Source organism: Danio aesculapii, chromosome 4, assembly GCF_903798145.1.
Source record: "Danio aesculapii chromosome 4, fDanAes4.1, whole genome shotgun sequence".
Taxonomy (NCBI): domain Eukaryota; kingdom Metazoa; phylum Chordata; class Actinopteri; order Cypriniformes; family Danionidae; genus Danio; species Danio aesculapii.
In genome coordinates, this window is record NC_079438.1 from 9,607,784 (window position 1) to 9,622,789 (window position 15,006).

The following is a 15,006-nucleotide window of genomic DNA, read 5'->3' on the forward strand; positions in this document are numbered from 1 at the left end:
AATTTATGTAAAAATATACATACGAAACAGAAAACAACAACAAAACAAAAAGGACAGTACAAGGACAAAATAAAGTTAAATGACAGTCGGTTGTTTAGTTTCCATTCAAAGACAAAACCTGAAGTAAATATATATTTATATATAATATGGTTGTGTGTGTGTTTTAAATAAGACAACAATTAAGTGCAAAGATAAAAAGCTAGACCATACAATTGTTTATTCATTTGCTTTGTAAGATAGTGTTGTTGAAGCCTCCTGAGAGAGCAAGATGAAGATATGAACATCTTACAGTGAATAGTGATTACTGATGAAGAATATAATTATAAGAGTATGTGTTAGGGTCTTGAAATTCACCAAATAAAAAAAAAACAAAAAGAGAGACTTGTAACACATTTTAGAGTAGATTTACACTTAGTTTGATAATAGATACAATAAATAAAATAGAATATCTGATTTTCTGATAGATGTCTGCTCCAGGGTGGAGGAACACATATCCTTTTCTATGTCTTATGATTATTAATACAGTTGAATGGTTAAGAGCCTAGATCATATGATGACCATCGTGTTATCCCTCTTTAGAGTAAATCTGGAGTAATATGTGCATGATTGTTTTTCTGTATGCCAAATGATTTGTTTCCTCAGGATCTACCCAGCCAGGTCAGATGTCATGGAGACCTCTCGAGTGGACCTGGACTCTTGAAGAATTGGTTTCCTGAGTTATTTGCCATTTTAAGTTCAATCTTTTAAAGTGAAGTGCTTTGTATGTACGCTGCTTGAATGCTGATTGTATTGTTACATGTAAGAACAAAATATATTTGTAATAATATACATATATACTGTACACATTTTATTGAAACATATTTTGTTCTTACATGAATACTGATCTAAACTCTCAATTGTTGGCTGGAGTGGGTGTTAATGTTATTAATTAGCTAATGTTGCTGGGTGATGGAGGTATGAATAGTCTCATTAGCAACTTGTTCTTCTAACATGAATACTGATCTGAACTCATAATGTCTGGAGTGGGTGTTAACGCCTAATTTGTTTTGCTGTGGATATATGAATGGTCTCGTTAGAAAGTTATTGTTCTAAACCATTGGTGCTTTGGTGGTAATAGTCAAATGCAAGCTTTCCTAAATTACTGCCAGAATTTTATAAAAAAAAAAAAAAACATTAAAAAACTGTTCTGTTTTATTGACCTGTTGGTTGAGGCTAATACAATTACTCCTGTGTTTTGTGTATGTATGTATGTATGTGTTAGGGTTAGGTTTAACTTATGCAAATAAGTTAAGAGGCATTTAGTCATTTACTGAATTTTACACTTTTTAGAATAACGCCACAGAATATTTTTAAGTTAATTTACCATTTTAAATAACTGTGTCGTAGTCTTAGAAGATTATAAATGCACTGGAGAATATTTGAGGTATGGCTGGATAAAAGGAAATGGCAAGATGTGTGGCACATAATAAATGGAATTGAGTTTCTGTGGTGTTCAAGCGCCATCTGCTGGTTTATATCGGTTGCAGAAAAGTGTTGCTTTCAGTTTCACTTTCATTTTGAAATAAACAGTGTAAAAATGTACTAACAGTTTAGACATTTCCATCAAGCGTAATACCCTATAAGCACCATTAATGTTGACTGATACGATAAATGTAATGACTTTTCTGTTAAAGAATAGTTTTGCTTTGTATAACTGCTCATTCATGATGGCTGAATTCATCAGGAGAACATTATTATGTGACAAAACACACCGCACACGATTTATATGAGAGTAAAAGAGATTTATTTGTGTTTCACTGTTTTACAAAAAAATAAAAATAAAGACAAAAGGTTACAGATCTTTAAACTGCATCTGTGGTTCTTTATGCCTTTATATTGTTGACTGAATAACTGGCAGCCAGTCTTACTGAGGCCAATATAAACTGTTTTCTTAATGAATGTCATTTAAAAGGTTGTTTATTCCTGTGATTCAAAGCTGTATTTTCAGCATGGAGATCTGCAGTTCTACTATGATCAGATGTTATTGAGACAAAATCACTAACAATGATTCTTACATATTATTAAAAAGAGAGTTGAAAATAATAGCTTTTATTTGTACATGTACTTACAATGTAAAAAAATATTGCCAATAAAAGCTATCATTTAGAACTTTCATTTTTATCAAAGACTCCTTTACTACACACTGATGTTCACAAAACAGATGAAGATTTGAAAATCAATGTAAGAGATTTACTAAAAGGCTTTATCAGTCTTTACACACCATATTGTTATTTCTGCTTTAAAAAGTAAATTAAATTACAGTAAAAACTACTTAGTTACTGAATTGTTCATTCAAACTGACTTTAATTCATTGAAAATACTTGATAATATAATTAGAAATAGAGAGATTATTCAGAATAATGGAATAACAATGATCTTTATTTTAAGTAGAAATATTAGATTCTCAGTTTATCTAAAAACAGTGCAGATTGGCCTTTAATTAAATTGACTTGAAGCTCTTTAGTTGACAACGAAGATCTATAGTGAACTACTGAATACACCTTTTTAAGTTCACAGCTGTCACAGACAGACCAGGTACTCTACCCATCCTGATTCCTCGTCTGGTCATCGTCCTGTTCGTCTTTCATTGTTTGTGTTCCAAGACTTTGCACCACTGCAAAGACAATAACCCACCACTGCAAAGACAATAACCCACAGTAACCCAATAACCCACCACTGCAAACAAAAGTAATAAGGGCTAGCACTGTAAAACAGCATGGTGGTCTTGCACCCATTTGTTCAAGACTTTGAAACTCTTGAAAAACCTAGTCTATACACTGAACAGTTAGGAGATTGTGTAAAAAGAAATATACTTATCGTGTCATCTGATAATCTAGGTGCTCATTCCATTGGCTGGATTACAGGAGAGTTTCACTGTTAAACACCCATGTTGATTTTGCTTTGCCAGGAGATGTGAAATCCAGGAAAAGGGGGTCCAGTCAGAAGCATTCAAATTGAGAACATGACAAGTTGCTGAAGTGGTACATGATGGTGTTTTTAGTGGACGGTTGGAAAAAAGTAGACCAGTCCAGTCATATCCAATGTGCTATTGTGTTTTGCTCTGTGTGCACTCTTTTTTAAATTCACCTTTATATTTTTGTTTGCACAGCGTATATGCACCTTAATGTTTTACACTACTTTGAATATTGTTTACAAATAAAAGCTCTACTGTGAGTAAAATAGTATTACGTTGTATAAAGGGTAAATAATATTGTCAACAACAGGTACATATTTTGAACCGGAGGGAAAACTAGAAACTTTAATAAATCGCTTTATATCTGTAAAAGCTTTAAAACAAACCTTTCTCCACTTGAATCACATCGCGGGAGCAGCGCAGCCTTATGACGTCACACGCCACGCCAAAATAAAAGTCCTTTTTGTTTAGCTTTTTTGCCACTTGCAGTTATGACTTACATCAATCATCAAATACATTTCTCCCTCGTTTCCCACTTTACACAACAGATCTGCTATTTCTCACAGACACAGATATTCAGTTTTTAAAGTTGATCAAAAGATTTAATCTAAACATTTTTAAGACAATTTTGAAAAACGTTTTTAGGGTCATTATCACTATAAAGTGCCTTTGAGACACCAAAATAAAAAAAAAATTAAAAAAAGGTAGAGATTTTTTATTTAACCACATAGTTGTTGTATTAATTAGACCTTATGCTGTAAGAAATGAATGTTGGTCAAGCTCCTGCACTTTTTACAAATAATCTGCAAGCAGAAAATCAGGAAACAAACCTCAAATTGTGTCAATCCTGTCATGAACAAATTCAAAGTAGTATAAGTATATTTTCATTGCAGTGTGATTATAACATGTATATTTTCAGAAAGGTCATGTGTCCCTTTACCAACCCAACTTTTTAAGAAAATTCTATTTATAATAATGAAATGAAGGACAAAACATTAATTTTCCAATAAAATATGCAATCAGTGCACATACTTTTCTAAATAAAATCCAAGATCTAAAATATTTTGTCAAGATTTCAGACAGTATTAACTGGCCCTTATTGGTTAATTAAGAAATCACACAAGATGTTTTGCTGAGGTTATAAATAATTTGTTCATTTTCATAAAAGTTGAACATGACTTTGGAAAACAAGATGACAGGGTATTATTATTAAAGAAATATTAAAAAGTTAATATAAAAAGGTTGTAAAAGTTTTCAAGAATTCAACTTCTGTTTTCACTAATACTGCAAACCACTGAGCCACTTCTGTTATCAATTAGGTTTTATCAATATGCAAATTAATGGTAAAATTAACTATTATTGTCCTTCAAGTTAAACTAAATTTGCTAATGAATGTAAATCTTTACATTGTACACTGTATTAGAGCAGTGGTTCCCAAACTGGGGGTCGCGACCCCTGCGGGGGTCGCAGAATAATTTCAAGGGGTCGCGAGAGTTATTTAAAAATTGTGTAATTTTCAGTGATTATAATAAATATTTTTCAGTATTACAAGTGAAAGCTAATATTTTCAGATTTTTAAAAAGATATTACTGATTCATAAAGTATTTAGGACACATTCGGGCAGAATGCATCTTTGTACTTGGAACGCAGCGCTCAGGAACAGTTTAAAACTGTTGTCATGTCAACTTGCCGCAGTAAACAAAGCCTTCAACGCTTGCCCCGCCTTCGCGCTCTTCTTATTGGCCCACTGCTCTAAGAACTGAACACGAATGATTGGTTAAAATCAGCTGTCAATCACTCAGTCAACGCCTCCTGTCTTCAGATGACGGGAGCTACAACCGCGAAAATGTAAAGCGCTGAAGACGAGAGAATGAAAACAACACTGACAGATTTTGTCTTAGAAACACCTAAAGCTACAAATATTGGCAAATCTGATTACTGATCATGTGCTGAATGTTAATCCACCAGCTGTACTTATTGAAGAGTGGATAAAAGACCTCCATTGGCTTCAAGTCTGCTATGAAAATAACTAGCATTCACTGTAAAGTCTGTGGGATATCTTTTGGGATATCCGTCCGTGTATCTTTTGGTCCCTCAATTATGTTATAAAAATGTCTTTTCTTGTGATAACGGGATTTCATTAAGACATATTTTCCTCACGCATGCATATTTATTTTTTTGCTTGTTAGTTTTGATTAGTGTTGATTTTCAAATGCAATAAATCTGTTTATAAAACTTGTAGTAACAGTGCGATAATTGGTGGGAGCCACTAAATTTTGGCTGGTGCGTCTACATTTTTAAAGTTAGAAGCACCAGTGTTACCAAGCAAAAATGTTAATTTCGAGCCCTGTAATCTATAGTAAATATAGTTAAAAATATTGTGAACAGCTTAAAAAAAAGCTATTTTTATTGTTTGTATATGCTTTGGTAGTGGGGGGTCGCGAGTTCTTGACGATCTTACAATGGGGGTCGCGGGTTTAAAAGTTTGAGAACCACTGTATTAGAGGAATGAACGGAATGTGGGAGACAACTCAAGCTAAACACCTTAATACTGTTTTTTTTTTTTTTTTTTTTTTTCAGAATAAGGTAAATAATTAGATTACAGATGTTCACATAATTGTTCAAATACTTAGGGCTGTAGTTTTATTTCAAACAGTCAGTGAGATCCATTATATGGACTTTAAAAGGATATCCTAAATATAGACTGAGACAGATATTGCCAAAAGGTTTGTATTGTCCACGACTCATATTGCATCTACTCCTGCAGTGTATGTGTGTGTATAAGTGTTGTGACATAAAAAAACATGAACTAATTAACAATAAAATATTAAAGAAAATAAAGTGTCAATAACAATGCATGTATGTCCACCCTGTCTAGGAAGGATTTGTGACAGGGTGGACAATGACAAGGAGGACATTTTTGGCTAAAGATAGCATTTATTCAACACATGTAGCACCTGCAGCTGGTAAAGTGTTTCCCTATTTAAGCTCTTTGTACTCAGTTTAAAAGCTTTATTTTTAATTTTAAGTTTATATTAATTAATATTTCACTCTGACAGGGTGGCCATGTTAAGCTTGACAACATTCAGTTTCAAACACAACATGAGGAAAAATAGGAAACATTAGTGTAGATATTTACTGTGTGCACAGCAGATGTTTTAACCTCCTCTGAAGAAAAGCAAAATGGGCAGGGGGATGCTAATGAGTATATGAGAGTACATCTTAAAGGGGCATTTACAACATTATGACAGGGTGGACAACAATTTTAAGGACATGTGCAAAATGATTAATGATATTATTAAAACAGAATAAAAGTTATTAAAATGACTTCTCTTTAAAATAACTTGTTAAAGACAATAAGAATATAAAAAAATTTTTTTTTTTTAATTTGATCTAATTTACCTATTTTTTTAGACTCACTTAAGTTGTCTGAGCAGTGTGTGGGACATGGCAAAATCACATCTATTCAATGAAAGAATTTGGCAAAAACAGACCAAAACATATTTCAAAACACGTATAATTCTACCTGCATGTGTGTAAAGGTTTAACCAATTATATCAAAACTTAGAGTTTCATTATTGCACATTATGTTCATATAGGACTGATTCAATCTTGTGGGACATCAAAGGCACTTTATAGTGATAATGACCCAGCTAGTGAAACTAAAAAATGTGGTAGTAATGGGTAATTTTTACTTAAAGTGCACTTATTTAATTTTTCTGTATGCAGAATGTGTCTGTAAAGTTTCAGCTCAAAACACCCATTAGATTATTTGTTATACCTTTTAGAATGTTGGGATTATCTGCTTTAAATACTGAGTCTTAGTGGATTAAAAAGTTTTTTTAATTGTCTTTAAAATGTTTAGAGTAAAGGTTTTGATCAACTCTAAATGCTGAACATATGTGTGTCTGTGTCTGTGAGAAGGTGGAAAACGAGGGAGAAATGTATCAATAAGTCATGACTGCAACAGTAAGTGGCAAAAAAGACTTTTATTTTGGCTTGACGCGTGACGCCATAAGGCTGCGCCGCTTCTGCACTGTGATTCGACTGGAGAAAGGTTTAGGCTCGTTTGAGATAGCCAAAATCTGCGCACAATCGATCACCGGTGATCAGCGCAAGATGCATGCCTGTTAGAAATTTGTCCGAGTTGCCTTCGCCTCGCTCTGATGTCACGCTGACGTGCGCCAAAAAAAGTCTTGTGAGGGCTAGGCGAGTACCTCGGATTGAGCAGTCGGCAGCAGTTGCTCTCCAAAGACTGCGCTCATCAAAAGCATGATGGGAAACGACTGGCTGATGACACAGCTGAATGCTCATTAGATAAGACTGACAAACTACACTTTATTCTCTATCTTGTTTTTACTGAGGTTTATACCTGGCTTTGTTGAATACCTTTTTTGTATTTTCATTGATAATTAAAAAAAAGTCATAAAGAGCATTACATATGGTTATTTATTTAGATTTACACGCAAACAAAAACAAAACACATCTTTGTAAAAACATAACGTGACCTAATATAACTAATGTTACTAATAAGTCATTAGGATGTGATTGTGCTGTATTTGATTTCTCTCTTAGTTTAAAGTCCTGTTTGTTGTCATTTTCACTTTTTTGTATGTTTGTGTGAATTTTGTTTTGTCATTTTTATGCAACGTTATTCCATGAAAGTCAATCCAATACAGACATATATGCATACATGCATACAAAGGTAATCAGAGTGTTTTGTCATTAGGCCTCATCTTTGTATGGTTTCATATGAGAAGTGAAAGAGGTGTAGTAAACAAAACACACTCACACATGTATGTGAAGTCAAAAGTCATGTTTACTAGACCAAGAACAGTATTTCCTACAGTCTAATAGTTTTTATTCTGAAGAAGGTCTTGGGCTGTTTATTTGAGTCTGGCTGCAGTAAAAGCAGATAGGCCTAATAAACATGTCAATATAATAAACCCCTTAAGAAGTTCTTGATGTCAAACATTTGTCATGACTTGTCACTCAAAAGCATCTTGCTATAGCTACTTAATTTATAATGTAGCCAAATGAGATTTCTTGAAAGCTTTCTTGCTGTATAAGCTGTTTATTTTGTCATTCTTTTAACATTTGTTGAATATACAGATTTATAATTTAAATACACCCTTTTAAGTAATGAGCTGTTCATCTTCTGTGATTGTGTCCATCTTTTTTGTAAAAACAGTGATATTTCAATTGCATCCACTCCCACAATAAAAAATACTATAATGAGTTATAGGAATACTATAGTGTTTTTGAACCATATTATAAAAATAGCCTGTTTAAATTCTAAAGTTGCTCTGGTATCACAACAACTATAAACATAACCCAATACTAAAAAAGCATGTTCAAAAATGCTATAATATTTACTATAAATAACAATAGTATTTTTTCATGAGGTTGTCCGCGATAAAAAACGCAAACGCGATCTCCGCTACTGGTGACGTTTCAATGCGGCAAAACAGCGAGATTTTTTTTGTGGCACTGCATAGTGCTTTTACTGTGCTCGTTGGTCTAAGGGTACGATTCTGGCTAAGGGTGAGAGAGGTCCTCTGTTCAAATTCTGGACGAGCCCTGCACCTATCGCAGACAAAGCGGTGATGCTGTGCTCTCTATTGTGTTGATGTGTTAGTTGTAGCAACTTTTGCTGTGACTTCAGTTAATGAATATTTAGTGGACTTCTGATCTAAATAAGTCTAACATGTACAATTACACAGACAAAAATAGGAGCGGCAATGATTCGGTTGTTTGATTTGTTTTTGGATTCTGAACAACCCAAAACAGCGAGATTTGGGAAGTGTCTGACTTCTGATGTATTTTTTGAGCCCTCCTCTTACTACAGATGCCTGCTCTCATCTATACTGCAGTCAAGGCAAGGCGCACCTCAAACGAACCTATTGACATGCAAACACATCTCAAGAAGGTTTTCACAGCTACTGTTTCATTCACCAAACATCGCTCTTAACTTGAAGTGAGACCTTTAAAAATGACCAAGATGGGACTTGAACCCACAATACTAGCTCCAGAAGCTGATGCCTTGTTCATTACATCACTGGGCCATTTCGCCAATTTTTTTGTCATGGTTCTCTTGTATGCTTTCAACAAGATGCCAACGTATGGAAAACTGCACTTTAGGATCTCGATGCCAGTTTGCATTCCGTCAAATAAGATGTGTGCAACTAATGGACAAACATTTTCTTTGTGCAATCATCCACATTCGTGTCTCATTGCTCCTGGGGTATGGTTCTCGCATATGTTGTGACTGGTCTTGAGTTTCAAATTCCAGAAAAGGCCACTCTCATTAACTTGAAGTCACAACCTTTCTGCAGCTATTTCCTTGTTTACATTTCATCATCATCCACCTAACATGAGACCATTAGTTGAAAGCCATGGGGTGCTTGAAGTCAAGATCTCCATTACCAGAGCTTAGTGGAACCTTTTAGGTTTGTAACGTGACAGTGAGATGCAAGCAAGATTGGATGAATCTTATTTGAAGTGTGCAGCAAGTCTGAGAAATCGAAGCTAACTATTGTCCTCAGATCATCACGTCCAAGTTTTGAGAAGACCAGTCGGAATTGTTTCACACAACTTAAATGTAACCCAACAAAGATAACCCAGATGGGACTTGAACCAACAACAATCCCAAGCCCTGGAGGCTGATGCCTTATCCATTAGGCCACTGGGCCATTTCGCCAATCGTTTGTCATGGATTTTTTGTATGCCTTCAATAAGATGCCAACGCATGGAAAACTGCACTTTAGGACCTCGATGCCAGTGTGCAGCAAGTCTGAGAATTCGAAGCTAACTATTGTCCTCAGATCATCACGCCCAAGTTTTAAGAAGACCAGTCGGAATTGTTTCACACAACTTAAATGTAACCCAACAAAGAGAACCGAGATGGGACTTGAACCAACAATCCCCAGTTTTAAAGGCTGATGCCTTATCCATTGAGCCAATACTAGCCTTTGTCGTATCTGATGTATGGCTCAGGAAGTTCTTGTAGCTCAGAAAACAGTACTTTAGGATCCCTATGCCATGTTGCATTCAGACGATCTGATGTGTACACCTAATGACAAAACAGCTTCTCTGAGGAGTTTTCCATTGTCATGTCATTTTGACCTAAGGGTATGAACCTAGCTTTTTAAAGGTAACACTGGACTGTCTTGCACAGTCAACTTAAAAGTAACTGCATTGAAGACAACCCAGTTGGTACTTTAAACCCACAATCCCTAGCTTCGAAGGCTAGTGCCTTATCCATTAGGCCACTGGGCTATTTTATACTGCCTGTGAACTGTAATATGCCTCCACGGAGATGCTGACACACGTAACAAAAACAACATGAACAAAGAGTAGAGTGGATCAGTCTCACAGAGTTTTTTGTGGCACTGCAGACTGCTTTTACAGGGCTCGTTGGTCTAGGGGTATAATTCTCACTTCTGGTGCGAGAGGTCCCAGGTTCAAATCCCGGATGAGCCCTACATCAGTCATCAAAAAAGAGGCGGAGCTGTGTTACCTATGATATTTCTATGTCAATTGTAGCAGCTTTTGCTGTGACTTTAGTTAATGAACATTTAGTGGACTTCTGATCTAAGCAGTCTAACATGTACAATTATACAGACAAAAAAAGGAGCGGCAATGATTAGGTTGTTAGATTTGTTTATGGATCTTGAACAACCCACCAGCTTTATATGTAAGCACCATTTTTGTCTTTGTACACAGTCTCTTCTCTGTAGGCACCATGCAGGATTCAAAATGACCCTTCGCGTTAGGTATCTCGTTACCCTTTTAGTCATAATAGGTAATATGCATGGCAATGCAGAAATTTAATAACATGCAAACACATCTCAAGAAGGTTTTCACAGCTACCGTGTTTCATCCACCAAACATTGCTCCCAAATTGAAGTGAGACCTTCAAAGACAACCCAGATGGGACTTGAACCAACAATCCCAAGCCCCGGAGGTTGATGCCTTATCCATTAGGCCACTGGGCCATTTCGCCAATCATTTGTCATGGATCTTTTGTATGCCTTCAACAAGATGCCAACGCATGGAAAACTGCACTTTAGGATCTCGATGCCAGCTTGCATTCCATCAAAAAAGATGTGTGCAACTAATGGTCAAACATTTTCTTTGTGCAATCATCCACATTCGTGTCTCATTGGTCCTGGGGTATGGTTCTCGCGTAGGGTGTGACTGGTCTTGAGTTTCAAATTCCAAACAAGGCCACTCTCATTAACTTGAAATCACAACCTTTCTGCAGCTATTTTCTTGTTTGCATTTCATCATCATCCACCTAATAAGAGACCATTAGTTGAAAGCCACGAGGTACTTGAAGTCAAGATCTCCCTTACCCCCCCCCGACAACACTTTCTCATCACAGCACAGACCTGCGTTTCAGCTGGTGCCTGAAGGCTGCCAGTGCCACTGCTACGCTGCGTGAACTGTGGTGCAAAAAGATTGATGCGGCGCTTTGTCGGTGTTACTGTATCACTCGGACATAGCGCCAGAGAATTAAACACTTGAACCTGAGCGCACAGCCAGTGGTTCCTGGGCTGTTTTTTACTGCCTGTGAACTGTATTATGCCTCCTAGGAGTTGCTGACACACGTAACAAAAACAACATGAATGAAGTGTGCAGCAAGTCTGAGAATTCAAAGCTAACTATTGTCAACTTAAGTCAACTTAAAAGGAACTGCATCAAAGACAACCCAGTTGGTACTTTAAACCCACAATCCCCAACTTCGAAGGCTGGTGCCTTATCCATTAGGCCACTGGACTGTTTTATACTGCCTGTGAACTGTAATATGCCTCCAGGGAGTTGCTGACACACGTAACAAAAACAACATGAACAAAGAGTAGAGTGGATCGGTCTCACAGAATTTTATGTGGCACTACAGACTGCTTCTACAGGGCTCGTTGGTCTAGAGGTATGATTCTCGCTTTGGGTGTGAGAGGTCCAGGGTTCAAATCCCAGATGAGCCCTACGACTGTCATAGAAAATGCAGCGGTGCTGTGCTAACTCTGATGCTTCTATGTTAATTGTAGCAGCTTTTGCTGTGACTTTAGTTAATGAACTTCTGTAAGTGGACTTCTGATCTAAATCAGTCTAACATGTACAATTATACAGACAAAAAAAGGAGCGGCAATGATTCGGTTGTTAGATTTGTTTATGGATCTTGAACAACCCACCAGCTTTATATGTAAGCACCATTTTTGTGTTTGTACACAGTCTCTTCTCTGTAGGCACCATGCAGGATTCAAAATGGCCTTTCGCGTTAGGTATCTCGTTACCCTTTTAGTCATAATAGGTAATATGCATGGCAATGCAGGAAGTTAATGACATGCAAACACATGTCAAGAAGGTTTTCACAGCTACCATGTTTCATCCACCAAACATTGCTCCTAATATGAAGTGAGACCGTCAAAGACAACCCAGATGGGACTTGAACCAACAATCCCAAGCCCCAGAGGCTGATGCCTTATCCGTTAGGCCACTGGGCCATTTCGCCAATCATTTGACATGGATCTTTTGTATGCCTTCAACAAGATGCCAACGCATGGAAAACTGCACTTTAGGATCTCGATGCCAGTTTGCATTCCGTCAAAAAAGATGTGTGCAACTAATGGACAAACATTTTCTTTGTGCAATCATCCACATTCGTGTCTCATTGGTCCTGGGGTATGGTTCTCGCGTATGGTGTGACTGGTCTTGAGTTTCAAATTCCAGACAAGGCCACTCTCATTAACTTGAAATCACAACCTTTCTGCAGCTATTTTCTTGTTTGCATTTCATCATCATCCACCTAACATGAGACCATTAGTTGAAAGCCACAGGGTACTTGAAGTCAAGATCTCCATTACCAAAGCTTAGCGGAACCATTTAGGTTTGTAACGTGACAGTGAGATTCAAGCAAGATTGGATGAATCTTATTTGAAGTGTGCAGCAAGTCTGAGAATTCAAAGCTAACTATTGTCCTCAGATCATCACGCCTAAGTTTTGAGAAGACCAGTTGGAATTGTTTCACATATTTTAAATGTAACCCAACCAAGACAACACAGATGGGACTTGAACCCACAATCCCCAGCTTTGAAGGCTGATGCCTTATCCATTAGGCCAATGGGTCAACACTAGCGTTAGTCATATCTGATGTATGGCTCAGGAAGTTCTTGTACCTCAGAAAACAGTACTTTAGGACACCTAATGACAAAACAGCTTCTATGAGGAGTTTTCCATTGTCATGTCATTTTGACCTAAGGGTATGAACCTAGCTTTTTAAAGGTAACATTGGATTGTCTTGCACAGTCAACTTAACAGGAACTGCATCAAAGACAACCCAGTTGGTACTTTAAACCCACAATCCCCAGCTTCGAAGGCTGGTGCCTTGTCCATTAGGCCACTGGACTGTTTATACTGCCTGTGAACTGTAATATGCCTCCAGGGAGTTGCTGACACACGTAACAAAAACAACATGAACAAAGAGTAGATTGGATCGGTCTCACAGAATTTTTTGTGTCACTGCAGACTGCTTCTACAGGGCTCGTTGGTCTAGGGGTATGATTCTCGCTTTGGGTGCGAGAGGTCCCGGGTTCAAATCCCTGACGAGCCCTACAGCTGTCATATAAAATGCAGCGGTGCTGTGTTAACTACGGTGTTTCTATGTTAATTGTAGCATCTCTGACTTTATTTAGTGGACTTCTCATCTAAATTAGTCTAACATTTACAATTATACAGACAAAAAAAGGAGCGGCAATGATTCGGTTGTTAGGCAGGAGAGAAAACAGTCTGTGAGCAGGGTGAGAGGTGTTCTTAAGAATACTGCGTGCTCGGTGCAGACAGTGTTGCTTCTGGATGTCCTCTATGGCTGGCAGTGTAGTCCCTGTGATGCGTTGGGCAGTTTTCACCACCCGCTGCAGTGCCTTACGCTCAGCAACAGAGCAACTTCCATACCAGACTGTGACGCAGTTGGTCAGGATGCTTTCTATTGTGCATTGGTAGAAATTCACCAAGACGGCTGATGAAAGCTGGTTTTTCTTTAGTTGCCTCAAAAAGAATAGGCGCTGGTGAGCCTTCTTGACCAGGCTGGAGGTGTTGGTGGTCCAGGAAAGGTCCTTAGAGATGTGGGTCCCCAGGAACTTGAAGGATGAGACAGGCTCAACGGCCATCCCATTAATGTGGATGGGATCATGCAAGCCTGTTCGTCCCTTCCTGAAGTCCACAATGAGCTCCTTGGTCTTGCTGGTGTTAAGGAGCAGATTATTGTCGGTGCACCAGGTGGCCAGATGCTGTATCTCCTCCCTGTAGGCAGTCTCATCATTATTGCTGATTAGACCAATCACTGTGGTGTCATCTGCAAATTTGATGATGGTGTTGGATCTGTTCACAGGCCTACAGTCGATTGTAAAAAGGGAGTAGAGGAAGGGGCTCAGCACGCAGCCCTGTGATACACCAGTGTTGAGTGTGACGGTGGTGGAGCAGATGTGGCCTGATCTAACATTCTGAGGTCTGTTAGTCAGAAAGTCCATAACCCAGTTGCAGAGAGACGCGTTGATATATCTAGGTCTCTGAGTTTGATCAGTAACTTAGAGGGTATGACAGTGTTGAATGCTGAGCTGAAGTCAACAAACAGCATTCGTGCATAAGTGTTTTTATTGTCCAGGTGTGTGAGGACAGAGTGCAGTGCTATGGAGACGGCATCTTCTGTGCTCCTGTTGCCACGGTAGGCAAACTGATGTGGGTCCAGTGTGGATGGCAGAGAGTCTTTCAGATGTGCCAGGACCAACCGCTCGAAGCACTTCATGATGATGGGTGTGAGTGCTACAGGGCGGTAGTCATTCAGGCATGTTGGGCTGGAGTGTTTCGGCACTGGCACAATAGAGGTGGTTTTAAAGCATGTTGGCACAGTTGCTAGGTTAAGCGACAGGTTGAAAATGTCTGTGAATACCCCAGCGAGCTGTTCTGCACATGCTTTGAGGACGTGCCCAGGAATACCGTCTGGTCCAGCAGCCTTACGCACATTGATCCGACTCAGTGAGGTGTAGACTTCTGAG

The 15,006-nt window shown here is 37.9% G+C and overlaps 1 non-coding gene across 1 annotated transcript; it reads left to right on the plus strand.

Moving 5' to 3' along the window:
• Positions 1-13,493: 13,493 nt before the first annotated feature.
• trnap-ugg (transfer RNA proline (anticodon UGG)) lies at positions 13,494-13,565 on the plus strand. The gene has a single exon. It is a non-coding gene; the product is annotated as a tRNA-Pro (tRNA).
• The last annotated feature ends 1,441 nt before the right edge of the window (positions 13,566-15,006 follow it).